Here is a 24170-nt window from a genome sequence, read left to right as displayed (position 1 = left end):
CAGCACAGGAGATAAACAGCAGGTAATGTGTAATTTGAGCGGATCGACGGTTGAGGTTCATGGCCTGAAGTACTGAGTGTCTTTGTTTCCCAGAGTTCTCTGTTTCCGTCTGTCACGGCCCGGACTGACAGTTGAGCTTGGGCGCAGGACAATGGAGCTCACAGCACTTGGCCCCTGTGAGGCCTGAGTGGGAGTTGGTAATGAGTGTTTAAGGGTCTGACTGCTGGCAGTTCAGTGGGTGTTTAGTAAGACTATGTCACTCTGCTGTGCTTAGCTTCCTTTTTTATTTTGTCCAGTTTTGCAGAGCTTGAGCCTGAGATAAGCTAAAGGTAGGAGGACACCTAGAAATAAGAACTGCCTATCTGCTCTATAAGCCTTGCATATATAGTAGGTGTGCTCTGAAGGCTTTCAATGTGAATAATGTTGTAAATTTGAACAATCACTATACACTCTTGTTTTTTTTGTGCAGTGCTAATAATATATTACTTTTTGGTCCCATATAGAATCAATATTTGTAATCGAAAGGGTATGAGAGTACTGTTTAAACTGGTACAGAACCTTAACAGCAAGTGAAGCTTATTTAGAGCAATGGCTCTTAAACTAGGGGACTTTTTGGCCACATCTTATAAAAGACTGCCTGATAATTAAAAAAATCAAAGAGAAACATTGTCTTTTTTTTTACCCTGGATAACGTGGAAGAGGGGCCACAGTGGCCCTAACCATTCAAAAGATTTTAAGAGGCGCTGATTTAGAGCTTTAAAAGGTTCTTCGCAAACATAGTCCTTTATGGAAATAATATGCAAATAAAAGCATAAGTCAAAAGTAGAACTGTAGTAAAATAAAAAAATGTTTTTAAGTCATATATGTGTTTGAACACAAATGAGAAAAAACTATTTTACTTTTGTATACATTTGAATAATCTGTGCATAAAATATATATATATATATTATATGGGAGTTGGACAGTTCAGGCAGTTGCAACACTGTATTGGATTAGGTGGTATTGGATTAGGCTGTGCAATTATGATGATGCCTTTTATTTGCCTTGAGTATTCAATTAAATATTCACGCAATTTTACACAATTTCAAAATATTTCCATAATAAAAGTTAGCCACAGTCTTTAGAATTACCACAATTAGTTTAATAATAATTAACTGGTAGTTTGTGGTGAATTCAGCCAGAATATTTTCTGCTTTTTATGTCATTTTCTCAGGTTAGCATTGTTTGTGATTTTTTTTTTATTTTGTGCATCCAAGCACTATAAAACCATGTCCACAGATAAAAGTTGGACAGTATGAAACACAAATAGATAGAATTGACAATAAAATGTATAATACTACTGATTTTACTACTGTTAATGAGCGGTGCAGAAATCTTGGATTCTGAATGGTGGGTTGGTGAGGCTCTCCCAACTTTCTGAGTGGGAAGCTGTACTTCATTGAATCTGTACTTTAGACTGAGTATAAATTGCTTAAATATTTTAAAATACTGGATGGATGAATGGATATTTCAGCACCACTCTGCCCTACTGGACTCTTGATAAGTATTATAATAATGTCTCATTCACTTTTTAAAAAAAAAATTATGCTATATATAAGAATTATGAATACAATGCAGTTCTACAAGAACACAATGAAGCAGTGTAGTAATTGTATAATTGGTCACAGCACAGACCTAATTTACAGAGCTGCATATACCGGCCTCAGCTGTTTCCTACAGACAGCCTAACCTTTGTTACTGATAATTAATCACATCATCTCCTTATACAGTCCCACTTCAGCTCTCTTAACCAAATTTGCTGTAATTCAATGATGGAAGTGAGAAGGACAGAAGGCTCAGATTAGCACAATGATTGTTCTAAAAAAAACTGTAGTTCAAGTGTTCTTCACCACCACCATCCTGTCTGTCTCTCTCTGCAAGGACATGGTCTTTATTAGTTAACTCTTTTTCTTTGAAGTCCACAAAAAAGAAGAAAGAAATTAGATCACCATCTTGCTTAATCAGACCCCATAAAAATTGTAATAGGATGCTTTAGTGAAAGTGTGTCAAGCAGCGAATTAACCCTGTCTCCCCATCCCCCATCACACCCCTAAAACATTCTGGCTTCTCTCCAATACACAATGGGAGTTGTATCTATGGACAAAAAAAAAACATCTAGCATAGGTTACACTATTAGTGGATCAATAAATTACTGGATCAATAGAAAGTAGTGAATAATCAGAATAATCAATGTAACCATCAAAGTAAACAAAAGACACATATGACACAAGGTTATTTGTGGGGCAATAGGTTATCAATATAACATGCTGCATATTGTTTCAATTATTATATTAAATATATAGGAATGATGCAGCATTTTTGTCATGTTTTATTGCTGTCTGGTTAAGCTGGATGATTCTTGTGAGTGATTAAATAAAACATTTGTTTAAAGGACATTTAAAAAGAAAGCTTAAATTTCTAAAATATATAATTTATGCATTTCAATTGTTTGTTTAGCTCAATATCACCAAAATCTTAATATTACTCATTTTGTCTCTTTAACCCCTAAGAGCCCAAACCAAATTCAAAATTACATCAAATAATTCTGTGAGCAGCTCATTCATTGTTTTTTTTTTTTTTTTTACTGTGTGCAATGACTAAATATTTTAACGTTAAAATCATGATGTAACATATCATGACACAACATTTTTTTTTAAATATATAATTAACATTTTGTTTTAATAATCAGATGAGAACTAGTTTTATGGAATGTAAAACATTGAATTAAAGCATTTAAATGGTAAAATGGCTGGAACAGATCTGTCGAGGCAAAGAGTACATTTTTAAAAGGAGCTAGTTTTATCTCCAGCACTGACAGAGCACTCCTACAGTCTGGAAAATAAGGTCAAATGAAGGAACACAAATTCACACACTGTTCTGTGATGCTTTCAGGATGTTCAGTATGTGTCATTAAAGCCCTATCCAGGCAGGACACGCACCATAATTACACTTGGGCGCGCGTTTTTTTTAAAGAGATCCAGGTGAAAAAAAAACAAGTAACTGGAATTGGAGGAGCTACTGAACACAATGTCATGTGACAGAGAAAGTCAAAAACCTCACTGGTCCTCCTGTTTTTTTCAATTGCAGTCGTTGCAAGAGTTGTATCTCTGAGTAGAAGTGTGAAATATTTTCCACAGATTTCCCCCTGAGAAACTAATCCCATAGGGATAGGGCTTAAGAGACTTAAGAGAGAGTTAAAGTGTAGGATTCAGTGTTCTAAGGGTTAATATTAGCTGAAATAAAGCTTAAGCTGTCCACCTGATGTGATAATATGAATGGTATTAAAGTAATTTTCGAGAATCTAAATGTATCTTTGAAACAGAACATGGTCACTATGAACAATTCAAAATGTTTGGAGTTCTAGAACAAACACTATTCCATTAAATTCAATTTTTAGTTTAAAAAACGAACACTAAAAATAGTTTAAAGCTGGTGAAATATAATGTATTTGTAGCCTTAAGTCTTAAGTGTTGAATAGTGAATAGTCTAAGGAACTAAAAATCTCAGGTAATTGTTTTAAATGTTTTGAGGGGCAAAAAGGTGTAGTATTCCGAGTGTTGAGTGTATCGAGACTGTGGAGATTAGCTAGTAGGCTACAGGCTGGGCCCAGTTTTTTAAACTAGCATTCGCTTTTCCAGCTCGTATAAGCGTATTTTAAACTACGCTTGATGTCAGAGATGCTCAGTATTTTGACAGGGTGGGTGAGCCGGTTAAAGTACATGAAACTGACCTTTTAAACCCAGTATGTTGTTGCGTGCTTCTCCAGCAGAGATAACCATTAGTGCTACTAACTAAACACAGCGCCGTTCACAACGGCCCAGTGTCTCTCACGCGCAGCTGGCTTGCGTTACCCTGGGCAACAGGCCTGCGTCTTCTGAACTGCAGAGGGACCAATAGCGGGGTTCGGACCGTACTATGTTTTTAATGGGGGTGTTGGACCTTCCGGGGACCTCAGAGCTGGGAAACTTGTTTTGCAAGCGCTAATAAAGTCAAAACTTGGAAATATTAGTTATTTTACACAACAATGATGCACAGACTACTTAGTGAAGTGAAGGTGTTTCAATATAAAGGCCTAAAAACATGTATATTTTTATTTGTATTTGTTCCCGCAGCAGTAGTAGTGGTAGTAATGGTACAGTCCCCGCAGAAATTGAACCAGTGAACGTCATTCCTCAGCGGTGGGATTTTAAAAAGCGAATCTCATAAACAGCTAGTGTCGTATATTTATGATTTATTGAGTTATAAAGTTATTAGTTTATGTGTTAAGTCCTTTATAAACACTGCAAGGCTGTGCAGGTGAGTGTCTTTACTCCAACTCCAGTTTTTATTATTTATTTTTTATTTTATCTTGTAGAGTCAGCATGTTAGCTAACGTAGCTTGAGCTCTAACGTTAACTTTGCTTTATGGTGCTGGGCTGTTGTTATGCTGATAGCTGGCTAGCTTAGCTAGATAACTAAACAACTAGATAGTCAACAGAACCAATTCTCATCCAGTGTGTTTAAAGTGCAGTGTAATTGTTCGATTTTTAATTAAATAACTAGATAAGTTACTCCTATAACTTGCCAACTATCTGTTAGTTAGGTTAACAAACTAGCTGACTTAACTAAGCTAGCTGGACCGTTGGATTTCAGTTAGAACTTCAGCAAACAGAGAAAGTTATACGATTAATATATATATATATAAAGTTTACCAACCTTTTAAAACGGTTCTAGAAAGGTTAGCATGTAACGTTACAGAAATAATGCTCCAGGAACGTGGGACATAACAATGGTTTGCATAGCAATGATATTAGAACGTTTTTAACGTCACGTTCCCAGCTTGATGAATTCTAATTAACGTTATGGAAATGTTTCCCAAAACAAAAAATGTACAAAAAAACCTTTTTGCACAATTTATGTTGAAACAACCTTAAATAATAAATAATAAAAAATTGACAGATTTAACGTTCTAAAAACGTTAACTTTAACATTCAGAAAACATTCTACTAACAAAAAATTGTTAGTTAACTAGCTTGGCTATAACGTAAGTGTCAAGTAGCTATACTAATTTTGATATAAAGAAAAGCAGGCAGCGGGTTAATAGCAGTCACATATCATTGAAGTAAATAAATGTTTTTAGACACCATTAGGGCTGCAACTATGATTATTTTGGTAGTCGAGTAATCTGATTATTATTTTTTGATTAGTCGAATATTTAACGATTATTTCTGGCATGCCCTCCATCTCTAAAAATGATCTAAAAAAACAGCTGAACATGAGGTTTAAAAGGCATTTAAATGTCTAGATGTTGTTTAAACATGGACGGTACTGATATTTATTTAGTAAATACTGATTAAAATCTGTTTGGGCACTTTTGGAAATGCAGACCAAGTTAAGTGTAATTTGTGTAAGCGAGCCATTTACCCATATCCCACTGCACTTTTGTCCCCAGCACTTTGTGTAATGCATACTGTTACCAATTAACGATTAGTCAACAATAACATTTGTAGTCGAAAAATTTAAATAATAGACATTGCCGATTATATCGACTAATTGTTGCAGGTAATTTGTCTTTTCTACTTAAATCTCTCTGCAGACCCTTTGTGACCTTTCCACACAAAATTATATTTAAAATAAAAATAAAATAACACAAATTTAGATGTTTTACATGCAGACAAATAACATGGGGCAAGGTGTGAACTGATTAATGCAAGTGTTAAAAATGTCAGTGTATTTTAAGTGTGTTTTTTACTGCTGCTCCATATTCAGTTAGGTAGAGCAGATGGAAGAGTGGCTTCAGCTCTTTCCCATGAATAAGGAAACTAACCTTGAGGGCATGAGAACTTCCTGCATTAACCTGTTGCCTTCCTTCCCTCATGGTAATGAACTTTAAATCCCCAAAGCCGGAAAGAGAAATACTATAAAGCAGAGAAAACTAGAGGAGAGGAGAGAGAGAGATATTTTCTCTTTAGATGAAACAAATGAAATGTAAACGTTTGTCACAGCATCCTAGGCATTATTTGTATATATCAATATTGACCTTGGGTGCTACTCCTGTTTTGTTTTTTTCAGTGAATTAATATTCCTGCCCTTTAAAAAGGAAATGTCACTGATTCATGCGAGCATGTCTTTGGAAACAAATATTTCATTGCTTGTATAAACAGTATGCTCATGCAATTACTATATCTATGTTTGAACAGTGGTTTATCTTTGGGTGTCTTTATCGTTAGTTGGTTATTCCTTGTTCCGCCAGTTGCTTTTCCCTCCAGAAAAGGAAGTAATTCAGTTCTCACTTAGCCACCTTGTATTTTTCTGTTTAGCTCTGTAGGAATATTTTCAACTTAAGAAATGTGTGTGCATCTGTTTGTGTATGTGTGTTTACATGGATGTTTTTATTAGTCAAACTTAAACTGACTTTCATTTAAGCAGAGTTTTTGAATGGGATTTGTTCAATTTGTTTCAGTAGCAGATACCATCAGACCTCTAAACAATATCACTATCACACTTATATACACAGTTACACAGTGATTGAGCCGCTTGGAAGTAGGCAGTGCAGATTTCTAGTGAAAACAGATTGGATTAGACTTTGTTTTTGTTTCATTTTCTCTTGGTGGATAATCTGCTGAAGTGTTATTCTGCTCACTGTGTGACCTCGTTGTCCTGGATAAAATCCTAAGTAGCTTTTCAAATAAAGCAAACAAGAATAGCACCCCTTCAGATTGTATTGTCAGATGTATTGTCCATGACTATTAGGCGTCTTGAGGTTGTATTGCAACTAAAGGGTTGGCTGGCAACACAGAGACAGAGAAGCTGTAAACTGATTAACACATAGATGACAAAGCAAGCTGTTAGATGAGTAAGCCTTTAAATTTAATTAAGCTAGTTGCAGCATGTCTCAGACTGAGTAAAGGGTTTGTATTCTCATGATACTGGAAACTACTGGAGTTTAAACACATGCATGTGCAAATGCACTTATCTAAAATAACCACAGATCACTTCGAAGCAACAGGGCTTTAGAAGTGACCCAAAAGAAGTGACATATGTGAACCAAATCTTTACATTGTAAGGAATCCTGATTGACGTAGATACCTTTTTCTTGTCTGCATCACTTTTCTGAAATCTACTGAGGCTTAAGCTTAATTATTTCAGAATGATTTATTAATTATTTAATTATGGTAATGGTATCTTGGAGATACAATTTTTTTTTGGCCTCTTATCCACTGCTGTCCCAAATGCATACTAAATTCATGGTATACTGTCTGCATCAGTGTGGACCTGTTAGTTACAGTTTCTTTTTCCATTTGCTTGGCTGCTAAATTTTTGCCAGGAAGTGCACAACATCTCATAATAATTACGCAACATTTGCTGTCATCGGATGTGTCTATCAAATTCCCGCCCTGATTTTTACAGTTAGCAAGTTAGCATTTTGGCACGCAAGCACAGATAACATATTGTGATCACAGACCACAAAAGTGGTACCTGATTAAGCACCCCCACAGAACAGATCTGTGGTCTCAAGTACGGTTAGCTGAACACACTGAGAAAACTGGGCTATTGCTTATTACTAAAAGGGCCCAGGTTTTTTTTTATCATCACAGCATGGTCACAATATTGGCCTTTTAATGGAGTTTTTTTTAATGTCTGAAATAAACTCTCTCTATAGTTGACATTTGATTTATAGCCTATGTTTATTTATAACCTACATGAATAGACAATATTGGAAATGTGCAATGTATTTTATAGTCCTGTGTATTATTGGCAAGAACTTAGTGGTGTGTTACCTATCACAATACACAGATTAATGTTCAATTAGGGTTGGGAGGTTACTCACATTAATTTGATTAATCAAATTATTGTTTTAATGCAATTGTTAAAATGGGATTGTACATGAGAATTGTACATCTTTACATGTAGAAGCTGCCAGATGGAATCTCAGTAGATAGAAGTCTACTTGTGTCAAAAACGTATCCTTTTTTTCTTAACTTAAATATAAGGAGGTTATGTTTGCACCATGTTTAATATAAAAGTTGCATGTAAAGTTGAAGGGAGCTGCTTACAATTAATCCAAAATAATTTAAAGAAAATAATTAAAAATGTAAATGAAACAATAGGTTGTGCATCACTAAATGATGCTGTTTATTTACAAATAAAATACTGAAGTAGTCATATATTTGAAGAATATTAAAATTTGTTTTTATAATATTGCCCAGCCCTAAGTTTAATATATTGGGACAAGCAAGCAAGGAAATTGTAATTGCTTAATCTTATTTTTAGTTTAAAAAAAAAACTCTCATATCTCATTTAGTAAAAAACTGTCATATCTTATTGTAACAGTTTGGTCTAATGACAAAGTACCACTCTGACATCTTGTGAGTGGAGGTTAAACACAACACAAATTATCCTGGCACCAAACGTAGGCTATTAACTTATAATATTGATATTGTATAGTACAGTTTTGCAAAAATAATAATACTATGCTTCAATATACCAATATTTTCTTACACCCCTAATTACTAGGGAGATGTTGCCTGTTTATTAATGTTTCTGATGAGCATCTCTCTCTAGATTCCATTTAACTTATAGCGTACATTTTTTGTTGGACAGTATTCGGGATGTATATTATTTTATGGCACAATAGAAATCAATGTCAATGTTTATTTAAAAAAGGAACAGATGTTTAAAGGTACTGTTTAGGTGTGCAGAAAGTTTGGACATGACCTGCCACCATAACCTGTAACCTATTTTTGTTTTTGTATTGAGAGTAAAAAGCTGAGTCAATGAACTGAAGAGAAAGAGTGAAGTAAACATTCAACACGTGCTGCTGCTGCTTGGTGGATTTAGGTACAAAAACTTTGAACTTTGAACACTTCAGGCAGGGAGTCTTTAGGGGCGAAGCTAGGTAATGTAGATAGTAATTTCCATGACATATGGGGTCTGTGCTTAGACTTTGAGCCAGCAGAGCTGCCTTTTCATGGGAAACATAGCTTTTTCAAGGCTTCACAGTTATCATTAGCGCTTGCCATTTCATAATCTCGGCCTCCAGTAGGATATTCCAGTGACTTCACTTTATCCTACAAGGGCTTTTAAAATCAGACGCTTAGTCACTCCCTTATCTCTGTCTCTCTCATTTTTTAGCTCGTACTGTAGCAGCTCTGCTTCAGTCGAGTGTAGGTCTGTGCTGCTGCTGCTGATGTCAGTGTTTTGGAGATCAGCCTCCAGCCATCTCTCTGCCTTGTGAAATGTTGGGTCTTCTGCAGTGCTGTTATCAGACAGCATCCTGCTTCTATTCTCAGAAACTCCTCGTGACCTCATGATGTCTCTGCTCACTGTTGTTTATGGCTTTTGATGAAGGCCGCATCAATACGCTGCAGCCTGGGATCCCTCAGGGCGCTTGAGCGGGGACCAAATGTTCAGACTCAGCATGGATAGAACCGTGGGGCTTCCAAGATTACAGTGTAGGCAAATCCATCCCTATTTTCAAAACCTCTCTGGAAATTTTGGTTTTTAACACACACACATGTCTATCTATAGAGACAGGCTCTCCCAGTACATCTATATTGTAAGTCCCTGTTTACTACAACTAAGTGAACAATATGGTATCAGTGTCATGGTAATTTACTCCACTCCAAGGTAGGGCTTCATGAAGTTCTAGGTTTTTTTAATTTTGTAGTTTTTTTTTTAAATATCGTTTTAAGCCTCAGTTCCGTATTTCTAATTCCAAAAATAGGCTACGTTCATGAAACAGATAAATCTACCCAAACCTGATTTTCCCACAAAATCTGTTTTTTTTTTGTATGTATTTTATATGTCCTTTATCTGACATTCGTCAGTTTAGTTTTCATCTTCACCAACATCACATGAGCTATCCACAAGTTCCAGTGACTGACAGCTCGGCTTATAACCAATAATGTGTTTAGGTTTAGTTTTAGGTTTATTTAAACTGTATTTTCCTTTGGCACTGCAGCCATTTGTTTCTGTGGTCAATTTTGGTCATGTCTTTAGAAACGTCTTCTGAGATATGTGCCTTCTAATTTTGAGTAAACAGAGGCATCACCCAAAATATTAATGAGGTCTCTTACCTCACTGTCTCGCCGCTAAAACCCTCCCTAACTGCTGTTGTCCTTTTTTTCTTCTCCTCTCTGAATGTTAAGTTGGATTGATGTAATATATGCAGGAGTTAACGATTATTTTTGCCATGTCCTCCATTTAAAAAATGATAGAAACAGCTGAACATGAGATAGGACATTTAAATGTCTAGATGTTGTTTAAATTTTTTTTTTATTTATTTTAGTTGATAAATTTAAATCATCAACATTGTTGATTATATCGACTAATCGTTGCAGCCCTACCACATATTAAATTGGCCGAAATCAGAATTAATTATTGAGTTTTTATTTTTTCTTTGTCGTTACAGTGTATATGATGACAACTTTTACCTATTGTGTTTGAAGTTAGCCATAGTTGGCAGTGTCTGTCTGTGGGTACTTAATCAATGATGTTTGCATAGCCTGAATTAACACATCTAAACATTCTATATCAATTATAATTCCAGGGCTAATACCAAAAATTGGGTTTCAAGTATCCTGACACATTTACCTTACCGCCCACCTCTAACTACAGCAGTTACAGTGAATGCCTCCTCAGTAAAGTAGACAAGATTAAGAGAGCACTTTGGGGAGAATATTTTGGTATATTTGTGAAAAAAGTTGAATTCCCCAGTGTAGTTGAAGTTTAAGTGAGTCTTCCCTCACATGATTGCTAAGTTACCAACCTGGGTGGGCGTCGGCTTACACATGCACCTTCCACTGAAGCACGTGGAGCCTGTTGTTTCAAGCCGCCGCCTACACCACATCATAGGGAAGCTTGAACCTGCAGGAAAGTTCTGAGGAATGCTTTATTGTGTAGGCTGATAAAGCTCTGTGGAAGCGGCATCCTTACAAAAAAAGTTATTTTTCATGATGTAAAGCATTGCCTACACTCTAACAACAGCTCTGTTGGAGTGTAGAGCTGTTTCTCACTGTTTGTGCTTAGTGCTTTAAAAACTTGCCATTGGTGTTTCATGTTTGGTTCTGTGTTTAAAAATAGAAAAAATATCTATATTTTTTTTGTATGATGATAAAAGAAAAAAAATAAGTTTTTCATTTCTACCCCTCATAATCTGAATTTCACAAAAATATTAAAGAATGCATCTGTACTCTGTAAACTGTAGTTTTCTATTTTTCTCCCCCAATCTGATAGTATAAATCTTATGTTAAACCCTGTGTTTTTTTTAGTTGGCATTTAGCTTTAAATAGTCAAAAAAAATCGAACTGATAAACATTACACTTACTTTTCATAATTAAAAGCAGCTTTTGTTTTAGTGTGTAAACTGCAGTGATGCAGAAAGACAGTCCCTTTGTCTGTAATTCAAGAACAAATGGCGTTCACAATGGCGTCGTCTGCTGGCAGGGTGAAAAGAGGTGATGTGGATTATAAAGAATGCACAGATAGTAATTGCCTTGATTGTAAGCGACACGGTGATGTTGTCTACTCCAAGGCGCTTTACTCGCGCTCAGGCGCTAAAGAGCTTCTGTAAAATATGAATTACGTAATTGAATTGTCGTCTCCACTTGCTGACTCTACTTTTTCCTACCACACGGGTTACCCAGACGCTGCCACATGGAACCTTTTCAGTCATGGAATGTATAGGCTTCTGAAACCACACAGTCTTTCCTTCATATTTCTTGAACACACAGACACACACTATGTTCTCTCTGTAGCCTTGAGGTTTCCTTGACAGGATTTGTGGAATGTGGAAAGGATGCCACTTTTCTGACGAGGTCCTCCCAAGATAAACAGCCCTCTGGTGCTGCTCTGCTGTTACCCAGGGGGCCGTGCATCTTCAGTACGAGGGCTTCCAAGCACCCCTGTTAGAAGCAGTGCACTGTGCCTGAGAGTACACTTACCCTTTGTGTGTGTGTGTTTGTCTGCTCACTTAGCTGCAGTTGGCTGGACCTGTTGACCTGTGTGTGTGTGTGTGTGGTGGCTCACGTGCAGGCTGTTGAATCTTTGGCTTCAGGAGAAATTTGACTGTATTTATTTATAACTAATACTAATTAATATAATACTATCCAGATACTGTATACTACTATCTGTATACAAAACACATTTTTTTGAGTTTTTTTGCTGAGTTTTTTTGCTGTAGAATTCTCACACACTCCTCCTTCTTACAATTCCATCGTATTTGGGGATGTTCTACTCCCAGCTCATGTGTTGGAACATGGGCTAGGTCGGTTCTAGGAGGGTTCTAGTTGGGCCTCATCATTTCAGCCCATCTTATCTTATATGAGACTCATCTAGGCCCAGTTTGCAGCGTACAACCCAGATGGGACCCATGTTTAGCTCATTTTTCTCTCATCCTGCTGACATCCATATCCATGTCCACCAAAACTCATCAACAGAACTTTGTGGTTTGCAGTAAGACTGCTAAAGTATAACTCCGGTGTAAAATGGACTTTTGGTGTAGTGAAACATGATTAAAAAGTGCTTACCTTTAGCGAATACCACACCTCCGTTCTCCCACAGCGTTCAGAGATCCAAAAATGTTAACAGTTCAGACTGGGTGACATGGGGCATTATTTGCCCCGATAAATCGCCTTTTCCACCGTTATCCAGGCTCAAAGTAGCTCCACACCTCCTTGCTAGAATCCAGAGAGCCCTGACATTTAGAACGAGGCAATAATAATTTTAAAAGAGAATAAGAAGCTTATTAAAAACCACTGTTTACATCCCATAATGCTAGTTTCAGCTCCAAGCGCCGCCATCACTGTACTGATAATGACAGACATATATACACAGGTTCCGCATAGCCTGCCTCCTGGCGCCGGCTGCTGCGTTATGAGTCTATGTATATGGGCATGTTATCTGGGCTGCCGGGGGATATGGTTGCACATTGCACAGAGCTACCACCACCATGCTTAACAGTTGGTACACTGATATTGCGGTTAATGAGCAAATATACTTCTCCAATAATACTGGAGTGCTGGTCTACTGGTGTTGCATAGTATAGTATAGGAAATTAGCACAATTCTATTGTACATTTAATTAAATATCATCTAACACTGTAATACTGTGGAAATCATTGTAATGTTGATTTAGTTCTGTTGTTATCAGTAACGCCCAGTCCTAATTGAGTTGCCCTAATTAAGTTGTTTATTCAAAAGCTGTCAATTGTCAGTAAAGATGAGTCTTGAACTACTCACACTTTGGTGTGAATCACTCTCGTTGCTAATGTGTACATATGAGCCACCATGTTTTTTTATGTGTGTGGGCTTGTGTGCAACGTTGGGAAGTGCTCGGTGTGTCAGAGCTGAATTAGAAGTGTGAAAGCGTGTTTGGACATGCCCGTGTGGAATCTGAGTAGTAAACGGAGATGTCCACGTGTGAATCAGGCTGGGGAGCAGCCAGGAATTACGTACATGTGTGTTGTCAGAGCCTAGGGCAAGGTCTATGATCTCCCGTAAAAAAGATGGGTTCCTGGAGTAATCCTGCACCCAGAATTTTTCTCCTCTAATCCCCTCGTTCAGAGAGCCCTGACACTCAGATGTATGGTAAGGCAGCTCACCACTGCTGGCTATAGGGACCGATGCAGCTGGATTGGCTCTGTAGAGTTTGCATCACGGCTGTGAACATCTCAGTAGCATGTGGAGAGATGAAATTACAGCCTAGACATGAGGACTCTGAGAGGTTGGAGTTCAGGGGTGAGTAAGGCTTAACCTCCAGCTTTGAGAGGGAGTTAGCACTGGAGTTTTTTTAGAAGTGGAAGCCAGTAGCTGCTTGTACGAAACATCTAGAGAGAGCATTTTACACTCGCAGATTAAATGGTTAATAATGCCATAATATAATAACAACTTTTATTACTTATTTAAACGTTTAGTGGATGATCTTTAGAGAGTTATATTTAAGATATTGAGAAAAACATAAGATAAATAAGTGTGAAGAATGATTAAACTCCTTGTAATGGTGCTTGGTGTAGAACACAGCTTCCCAAATTGTGGTCCCCTGCCAGACTATATTCTTTTTCTTTTTTTCCAATAAGGAAAAGAGCTACCATTGTTTGAAAAGTGATGCCTAGAAGGACATTGCTTGAACAATCCTTACTTACTTTTTTGACAGTTTTGAAAATGTACTGTTTTAAACACCTTAATGTAAGACACACATGCATATCTGGAGAAGGAGAAAGTGAAACAGAATCATCACTGAAAGTAAAAGAATATTGTGGATTGATAAGGCACAGTAATTTTGCAGAAATTTACATAACCATAACTTTGTTTAAGCAGTGTTTTGCAGCTCTTGCAAGCATGTTCCTCTCAGCTTCACCAGAGTAGCATAGTGCCATTAGTGGTAATTACAGACATGCTAGTGTCCTCTATTACTAGACAGTGAAGAATTAATGTTTATTTTAATGGTTACATTATATAGTTAATGCAGTGCAGTTTAGTGCAGATTCTAGCTTGGTTAAAATGGGTTAACAGCTAAAGTGATGATAATGGGTTTATGCAGGCTGCCTTTTGTTGGTCTCTAAAAAAAACAAACACAAAAAATCAAAAGCTGCAGTCTTCTATAATAACTTTCACGCTTCTGTTACATAACCTGTTGGTTTTACACTAATTCATTTAATCGTGAAGCCCATTCCTCTGTCTAATGTCTCCTTTCTTCTCCTGTTAAGTTCCTACAGAGCTCACTGTGTTCTGTGGAACGTCTGGAATGCTGTGCTTTTTCTGTCCAGCTTCAGCTCTCAGCACAGGTGGAAGCTAAGAGCTGCGGGGCCACCAGTCTCAGCATGGACAGAATTACAGCCGTTTCCATAGAGATCTGTCACCACAACTAATGGTATCACTTCTATAGGATTGCTGCTCATTGTGTAGTTCAGGTACGGGCCCCCTGGCACTGAAGGTGTGGGTTTCAAACCCTGTAGGTCATAGAAGAAGAGCATTAAGACCGGAACACCTGCACTTGACAGATCTGTGTGTTGGACCCGTTGTCTCACTGAGATCAGCGTGATGGCAACAGAAAAGGATGGGCTTTAGGTTTTAATAGTTTAAGAAATTAAAGTAACTGTTGTTTTGATATTTTGATAGTTAAATACAATGATTAATTACAATGATAAAAGACAACTGGCTGGTTAATACTTTCATTTATTAATATAGAGTTTAATTTATTATTTAAGAAAACACGAAGACACTTGGTAGGTTATTTTCCTTTAAAAAACAAGGCAGTCAATAAAATTATTCTTTTGGGTGATGTGAGTCTTAGCTAGCTAAAGCTGGGAGGGCTAAATAATATATGTACAGCTCTGAAAAAAAGAGACCACTTCAGTTTCTGAATATGTTTCTCTGGTTTTGCTATTTATAGGCAAATGTTTAAGTAAAATGAACATTGTTGTTTTATTCTATAAACGATGGACATTTCTCCCAAATTCCAAATAAATATATTGTCATTAAAGCATTTATTTGCAGAAAATTTGAAATAGCTGAAATAACAAAAAAGATGAAGAGCTTTCAGACCTCAAATAATGTAAAGAAATTAAGTTCATATTATAAAGTTTTAAGAGTCCAAAAATCGATATTTGTTGGAATAATCCTGGTTTTTAATCACAGTTTTTATGCATCCTGGCATGTTCTCCTCCACCAATCTTGCACACTGCTTTTGGATAACTTTATGCCACTCCTGGTGCAAAAAAACAAGCAGTTCAGCTTGCTTTGATGGCTTCTGATCATCCATCTTCCTCTTAATTATATAACAGAGGTTTTCAAGTTGGTAAAATCAAAGAATCTCTTCATTTTTAAGTGATCTCTTATTTTTTTTCCAGAGCTGTATGAGTTTAATAAGCTGTTTAGCTCTCTGGTCTTCACTCGATAAAGACAGATTTATCAAAATTAAAAAAAAAAAAAAACACACATGGAATCTAATATTTTTAATTCTTATTTGGGCCACTTTGATATGTGTTGTTGAAATATTTCAGGCACTCTGGCAACTCAGGTAACATGTTGATATGTGTGGTGGTGGGAGGGTGTGTTTCATAGAGTTTCAGTTGTAAGATATTGTGTAACTTGAACACTGTAATTCTGGATTAAACTGAAACTTAACGTTTCAGTGTGATGTCTGATATGGATCACAATAAAAAGATTGGATTTGAATGTTTTCACCTGCTGGTGAAGCCTTTAGACGGATTTTATGAAAGAGTATATTGTGAAATTGTACAACTGAGTTTAACAAATATCCGCTATAGTCTTTACTGCTAGATCATATTGTCACACACTGTTATTCTGAAACATGTATGCTTTGTTTACACCTTTACACCAAATTTCAGTCTGACTAACCAGAGACACATTTAACTACCAAGTGTCAATGCATGTACCCAAAATCAGCATACCATCCATATTATAGTCACACTAAGTGACCAGGTGTAAATTGGGCCATTTGTTGTTGTCTATGTAAAACACCCCTAATTAAGCAGATTTCTTTAACTTGAGTTACAAAACCTGACCAACTATCTGTAAAATTAAGATTTTTAAAAGGAATAAGTTATTTTTAAGGGGATAAACCAAGATTAAATAACATTAACCATTTATAGTCTTAACATAGTAGTAGTATAGAATTTAGCCTCCGCATTTAACCCATTCATGCAATAAGCAAACGCCCCCACACACACACCACTAGTGTCTTGGGGCAGTGAACACACACACCTGGAGTGGTGGCCAGTCTCCTCAGCTTCCGGGGAGCATTAGGCTGGCTCAGATGTCTGTCTCAAGGGCACCTCAATTGTGAATGTTGAGAGAGGGGAAAGCTCTGCTCCTTCACCCCGTCCCCCACTTCTCGGCAGTTCAGGGGGTCGAGTTAATGACTTTTTGGCCTTGAGCTGACAACCATCCTGTCCTAAGCCAGAGATCTTCCGGTCCTGAGCCCACTTCTTTAACCTTTAGGCCTGGCTGCCAAGGAAAACATCATAAGATGCATTTCTGAACATTGGCCAATTACATATTTTAATATTTATATGTCTTAATATATAATACAATTTTAAATGAGAATATATAGAGTAAATTCATTTTTTGTAGTTTTATACAAATGGTTTGTTTATAAATGTGCAACTATTGGTGAATTCCAATAAATCAGAGATTAAGGATTGTGTATTGAATATAATTATGCCATATTGCTCACTATAAACCCAGCTAACATAGAATTTTATAAGAATGTTTAGCAGTGTTTTAAAAAGGTTCCAGGAAGGTTAACTTCCTGAAATAATGTTCTAGGAATGTTGTAAAAACTTAGAACATAATAATAATTTGCATTACAACATTTAGAACGTTTCTCACATAACGTTACCAGTTAATTGAATCCTAACATTTTGGAAATGTTAATAGTAACAACAACAACTAAAACAATTAAACATTGACAAAACTAACATTGCAGTGACATTTAAAACATTAAACAATAAAAATGTTCTAAGAATATTCAGAAAACCTGAAAAATTGAATGTAACGTTCAGAAAATATTATACTGTATTTTCCGCACTATAAGACGCACTGCAAATTCTTTCATTTTTCCCAAAAATTGTCAGTGTGTCTTATAATCCAGTTCGCCTTATGTATAAATTTTACTAGTCAGGTTTTAAGGAGCAGTAAAGCCACTCTGCTGAAGTGCAACGATATAAAAGAATTTTAGTTTAGTTCTCTATCAGTATTAGCATTAGCTGCTAAAAGGTGCGTATTATCAACATGTAGCCTGCTGCTAACCCTTGTTAGCACTGATTGAGCAGCATTAGCATTGAGCTGAAGTGAACCAATTTTGGTTTGTGTAGAAACAGGAGACTGGAAAGACTGTGAACTAAGCAGTTTAAAGGTTCTTCACTGTCACACATTTCTATTATAAAAATAGTTATTTCTGTAACAAAGTGTTTCTTTTATGGCATTGATAAAAGAACCATTTGAGGCACCTTTATTTTTAAGAGTGTACCTTAACACCGGGTATTTTGACATGACCCACAAAAATACAGTCAAGTCGAGTTGATTAGAGTATATTTCAGACATCATTCTGTGTTTTTAAACCTTCCTCAGTCTGTACACTTCTCTTCCTTCTACTCTACTCTGCTCCTTTACCACTTTAGGCCTCACAGTGGGATCAGACATGGCATTTTGTAGCACCGACAGAGACGTAGAGAGCTAAGCTTTTCCTTATTACGAAACTGTCGGTAAGAATGGAAACCCCTAGTCTCCTCAAATGGTTCTGCTCTGTCCAGTCATTCTCAGGTAATTCCTCTGAGAAAACAGCATGCCTAAAGACAGGATATCCTTATAGCAACAGCGCTAGTGATTTGTTTCTGTAACTCTTCCCCCCTCGCTCTTTGATGAGGCAGAGCGACTCTGTTAAATCACTTCCTCAGCAGTAACACTGAAGTGGGAAAAAGGTGGAGGTGCTGGAAGAGCTGCAGTGGATTCAGTAGATTATTAAAAGATGTTTTGGGAAGTGACTGTTTAGACTGGACTACCCAGGAGGTAAAGAATAGGATTGCATAAGAATAGAAGAGTAGTTACAGGAATAGGAGCGATTTGACACATTTTGATGTACAACCCCAAATCAGACAAAGTTGGGACAGCATGGAAAGTTTAAATAAAAAAAATATCACAATATTTGTCACATTTACTTTGACTTTTATTTGACTGATGAGCGTATAAACCCAATATACAGTATTTCATTTTCATCTAGGCAACTTAATTTTATTTGTTAATATACATCCATTGCTGCATTTCAGGCCTGCAACACATTCCAAAAAAGTTAGGTGTGAGGAAATTAATGGATGGTAAAATGAGGTGAAATTAAATTACTAATGATGAGAAAATCTTAAAACTAAATTTTCTGATTTTAGGACTGCATCTTTTACACCAGGGGTGTCTTTTCTTTCTTTTCAAATTGGGCCAGATGGAATCATATCAAAATACCTAAGAGCCGGTCTCCCTTTCTAAAAATGTTATTCATCAGTTTTTCTCAATATTTCTTTCAGAATGTGAAAATTTAGAACAATTAGTATTCATTATTTAACACTTAATTATCAGTAAATAAGAGTTTATTAAATGTCCACCAGACACATTTGGTTCCAGGGTCAGACTTTGTACATACCTGTTTTACAGTGATGTCAGTGCAGTTCTCAACAAGACAATGAAAAACCACTTGCTGCACTTAAAGGCAAAGGCATGGTTGTGAAAGTAGAGATAAGGAGAATCAGAGAAACTGATTCAGAAAATGAAGTGGTCTTTTAATTTTGTCCAGAGCTGTATATTTAAAAATGAAATTTTTATAGGTTTTTGACCATATAAAACTTTAAATACTGTCTGTAATTGAGTAAAAGTTGATGTAAATGTATAAAACACTGTTCTTATTTTTAATCAACATTTTCCATGCTTCCCATCATTTTCTGATTCAGGGTTTTACATTCATCCACTCTTTTGTCATGTGCCTCAAGGAAGTGTTGTTCTTCCTGCCTGTTCTGTAGTGAAGGGCGCAGCTGATTGGACGGGCTGGGTGGAGCCAGGCTGAGAGAGGAGGAGTATTTGAGTTGTTGGCTCACAGGCACACACAGACTCTCTCACACGCGCTGTGCCTCTTCAGGAGAGCACTACTTTCTCAACTGGCATCTGTTTTCAAAAGGACATCTACACTTGTTTTACCTTGTTTCCAGTCAGTAGACTAAAACTCTTCACACCTCTATTGGTAAGTTTTGTACCAGCTTTTAGGGAATGTCAGGAAATGTGTGTTAAAATGCTTCGTAACACTTTTAATGTTTTGTTGCTGCAGATATGTCATGTGTAAGTTAGCTTGTGTGAATTAGTCAGCTGTGCATACTTCCTTTTTCTACTTAAGTTCTGTTTCTTCTGCTTAAAGAAACATTGTCTCTGCTCTTTAAACTTTTTTTGCACTAGAGGACTTAGAGGCAGAACAAACCTACTATTGTTGTTCTAGTCAGGAACTGCTGTCATTTAGAGCACAGCACAGTTTCTTTCTACAGACCTGCGTCGTCTCCAGAATGTTAATGAGTGTCTGTGTTGGATCATTGAGGGCTTCATTACCATTTGATGAGTGAGCTTAAGCTATTGCTCATTAAACACTGCTCTAAAGTGAAAGATGACAAAAGCCATCTGTCCTTGGCCATAATCTGTCCTTGGAATTTTCCTATCTTGAGTTGTTACATGGCTGTTGGTTCTCACAGTGGATGTATTCACGTGCAGGCTGACATATTGGAAATATGTTAGAGCACTTGTTTTTTATTTGAACAGTGCCAAAGAAGAATCATCTTTGGTAGTTGAAGCTTTTAAAAGGCTTTCCACACTTTTTATGGTGCCAAACATGGTGCTTTTATGGCATAGCTTAAAAAAAATAGTTTTTCTATTTTAAGACATGCAGATATTTACTTACTTATACTATGGCTATGTCAGTTTTGTCCCAGATGAGTGTCAACAGTGTCCAGTGAATGAGTCACAAGAGGGAACTGTGGGTGTGGGTGTGTGTATGTGTGTGTGTGTGTGTGTGGTTGTTTTTGGGCATATCCTTGAGCTCACGTGGACAGGAAAGCAACCCGAAGCCCTCTTAGGGCATTAGCCTCAAAGACACTCCTTGTCGGAGATCCACTAAGAATGACTGGTCTTCCAGGGTCTGTCAAAAGATAATGACTAACATTGTTTACAGCTGATCAGGCCAATCACTGCTGGGCAGGCATACACCAATATGGAAACTCTGGGCCTGTACTAAAATCCAATATTTTTAACATATACAGCTCTGGAAAAAATATGAGACCACTTAAAAACGATGAGTTTCTTTGGTTTTACCAAATTGAAAACCTCTGGAATATAATGAAGAGGAAGATGGATGATCACAAGCCATCAAAACAAGCTGAACTGCTTGAATTTTTGCAGCAGGAGTGTCAAAGTTATCCAAAAGCAGTGTGTAAGACTGGTGGGGGAGAACATGCCAAGATGCATGAAAACTGTGATTAAAAACCAGGGTTATTCAACCAAATATTGGGTTCTGAACTCTTTGCATAATTTGAGGTCTGACAGCTCTGCATCTTTTTTGTTATGACATTAAAAAAATACAATATTTTTTTTTGGAATTTGGGATAAATATTGTCCATAGTTAATAGAATAAAACATAAATGTTCATTTTACACAAATATATACCTATAAATAGCAAAATCAGAGAAACTGATTTAGAAACTGAAGTGGTCTCTTAAGTTCTTCCAGAGCTGTATATCTGTAGATATGGACTCCAATTGCAATATATTTAGCTTTTTTTTTTTTTTACAATATATTGACAGGCCTGTATTTACCTGTATTGTAAAAGTAGTTTGTAAACATTACAAATACAGAAAAATAGGTACACACACTGATATGTAAGTGCATTAAACTAGCGACACTAACCCACAGTTTTTGTTGAGTAGAATAAAGCCAATTCACAGAAAACCCAAACATTACTGTCTTTTATACCACATTCTTACCTGACGGTTTGTGACATTGCTTACATTTTTTGTTTATTAGAGCCTTTATGGATGCAGTAAAATCAGGCTAACCAATCAGAGCTCTGTTTCTGATTTCCCCATGTTGGCAGTAGTGCTTGATTTTAGTGGTATTAGCAGCACTCTGTTTGCTTATGTATATATATATATATTTTTATGAATATATTTGCCTTTCTACAAATGGTTGCAGGAGGACACCGATAACATTTATTGTAATATTTGCCACATCCCCACTCAGGAATATATATGATTTGTTGCATTTAATTCAAAAGAAACAGTCGTAAGGTTAGCTGCTTTAAGCAAGTTTCCCCCCTGATACTGATGTCATTCCTTTGAATGATTATTTACACCTTTGAATGGTTGTGTTTGTCTGCTTGTTAGTGTCTTTGTGTATAGATGTTTGCAGTTAGCAGTTGTTCCTGTTTTTTTTTTGTGAGTGTGTCAGTCAGTGAGACTGAGGGAAAGTGTGCTTGTGATGATTGTGGTGGAAATGAGGAAAGACAACACGCAGGACCGGCCGAGGTTACAGTGACGCCGCTGGAGCGCTTGCAACATCCCTGTAGCTCTGTGATTATCCTCTGTGACTAGAGCTACAGACTGTGTGTCATTATGTTGGTAAAGTGTGTGGTGAGTGTGTGTGTACATGCATGTGGGTAATTGTCTTTTTTTTAGATGATACAATACCATGTGATGTAATTAGCTTAGAGTATGTATGTCTTTGTATGTACAGGGACGTCTGTACGATTTCCTGTATTCATGGATCAAGACCACAGGACACTGCCCACACTGTTTGCTGTGGGTGGACTATTCTCAGTTAAGCAGTGACTTTGAAGCGTTTAAAAACTCCAGCAGCACTGCTGTGTCTGATGCTTTTTGTACTAGCACAGCACACACATAACACACCACCACCATGTTAGTGGTCCACCTAAATAATACTTGCTTTGTGGTGGTCCTGATCATTGAAAGAAAAGGTGAAAGGCAGAGAAGCAGAAGGATTACAGTAATTATAAGACAGTAAAGTGCTCCTAAATGCTCAGTGGATCTAAAAAAAATCTATAATAGGTGTAGAAATAAGCACATCATGTTTTGCTTAATATATTCTTTGCTTGGTTGATGCTGTAGGTTACTCTTGCCGCAACAGATGAGTGAAATGGGTGGACTCTACTATAGCTGTGGTTTAGTAATTGATAGGCTGATTAGACCATTTGTCCGCTGTCCAGCTTGATCAATACCTTGCGAGGCACTGCCTAATTTTTCTCCTGCTGACAGTGGTCAGGCGGTGTTGTTGCTAAGGTGATAAAGAATGGATCAACACTGAAGCCACCTTTAGTGCAGAGTTCAGACTGACCTCAAGCACCCCCAAGTGACCTGCCCTGAATAGACTGCAAAGAAAATAGAGCATGATCTGCAGAGGAAACACACGCTCGCTAACCGTCCCCTGATGGATCACCAAGCTCCTATCCATCTGTTTGAATGGCATCGTCCTCTCACGGGACCTTCAGGTTACATTTACTTCAACAGTGAAGAATGAGACCCTGGTGGATTTCGCTCCCAAAGACCCCAAATTAGGTGACTTATCTCCAACGCTCAGAAAAAAAGGGTTTGCCAGAGTGTGATAGGAGAGAATGGGAGACATGAGAAGAATGTGTGGCCGTGGAGCAGCAGGTCATTCTGTGGGAAGAGCTTCAGGCTGTTGGCCTTGAGATTTGGGCTTTTGGTTTTGGGCTGGCTCATATCCGCAACAGTCAGTCAGGACCGAATCAGAGGCTTGTGTTCTTATTACTCATTGAGAATGTGGGTTTTGGGTTCCTTTGTTTCAGTCTTTGGCCGAGCCTCTGAGTAAAGCATTTTTCTCCTTTAATATGAACAAATGCCTGTCCAGGGCTGTGTGCCTGCATGAGGGGTCTTTTTCAGGCCACTAGGACAGCTGTACCACCTGCTCTTATTTGATTATCTTATTACAATCAGGGCATGAGGAATGGATGTGTACAAACTGCAGTTTCCTGTAATCTATCTCCTCTGCCGACATCCCAGTGACACACACACACACACACACACACACAGTGTTTGGTAACAGTTGATTTGTTTTTGGAATAGAGAATGATGGGAAGGGCAGCTAGGGAGTACTACTGTGGTGCTAACTGCTAACAATAGCTAGCATGTCCAAATGTACTGCAGCATATTGTATTTTATGTATTGCTGTGTGATAGATTATTAGCATGCTAATGTTTTATAGTAGATAGTGTCTTATGTTAGGCATAATGTTAGCTTGGAGCTAGCATATTAAGTTGCATTCCTGTGTCATAACTGGTATTATTTTGTTGTAGATTATCTAAAGTTAGCTTAGCGTGTTAGCATCTTAGTTTGCCTGGCTTAAGCTTTAGGTCCTAAAAAAGTACTTTTATTATGCTGAATACCCATTCCCATATTAATATGAATTCTAAAGGAGTCTACATGCTCCCAAATAGGGACAAAGAACCCTTTTTAATCCTACAAAAAAATATATTTTTCTTAATTTCTCTTTACTAATGTAGATATAATTATGTTATATGAATGTTGTTACTTTTGAAATAATTTGAATCTGTTAATTTAATGAGCGGACCAATAG

General features: G+C 37.0%; 2 protein-coding genes across 4 annotated transcripts in view; one reads left to right on the top strand and one right to left on the bottom strand.

The window, feature by feature from the left end:
* The window catches only part of LOC103036968 (cytochrome c oxidase subunit 4 isoform 2, mitochondrial), a 44728-nt gene extending 40882 nt beyond the window's left edge, over positions 1-3846 (bottom strand). Inside the window, exon 1 of the mRNA XM_022677386.2 lies at positions 3770-3846. The gene's annotated coding sequence lies outside the window, so the exon portion shown is untranslated. The remainder of the gene's footprint in view (positions 1-3769) is intronic.
* A 343-nt stretch (positions 3847-4189) lies between these two features.
* wu:fa11c10 (protein FAM110B) overlaps positions 4190-24170 on the top strand; it is a 32311-nt gene continuing 12330 nt past the window's right edge. The window contains exons 1-2 of one of the 3 annotated variants that reach the window (XM_022677384.2): positions 4202-4335; positions 14726-14929. The gene's annotated coding sequence lies outside the window, so the exon portion shown is untranslated. Of the gene's footprint in view, positions 4336-14725; positions 14930-19537; positions 19765-24170 lie in introns of those variants that run through there. The other 2 variants (XM_007249927.4, XM_049462855.1) reach the window with 2 other exon arrangements.

Source organism: Astyanax mexicanus, chromosome 13 (assembly GCF_023375975.1).
Source record: "Astyanax mexicanus isolate ESR-SI-001 chromosome 13, AstMex3_surface, whole genome shotgun sequence".
Lineage (NCBI taxonomy): Eukaryota > Metazoa > Chordata > Actinopteri > Characiformes > Acestrorhamphidae > Astyanax > Astyanax mexicanus.
This window is presented reverse-complemented; position numbering and strand designations above follow the sequence as displayed.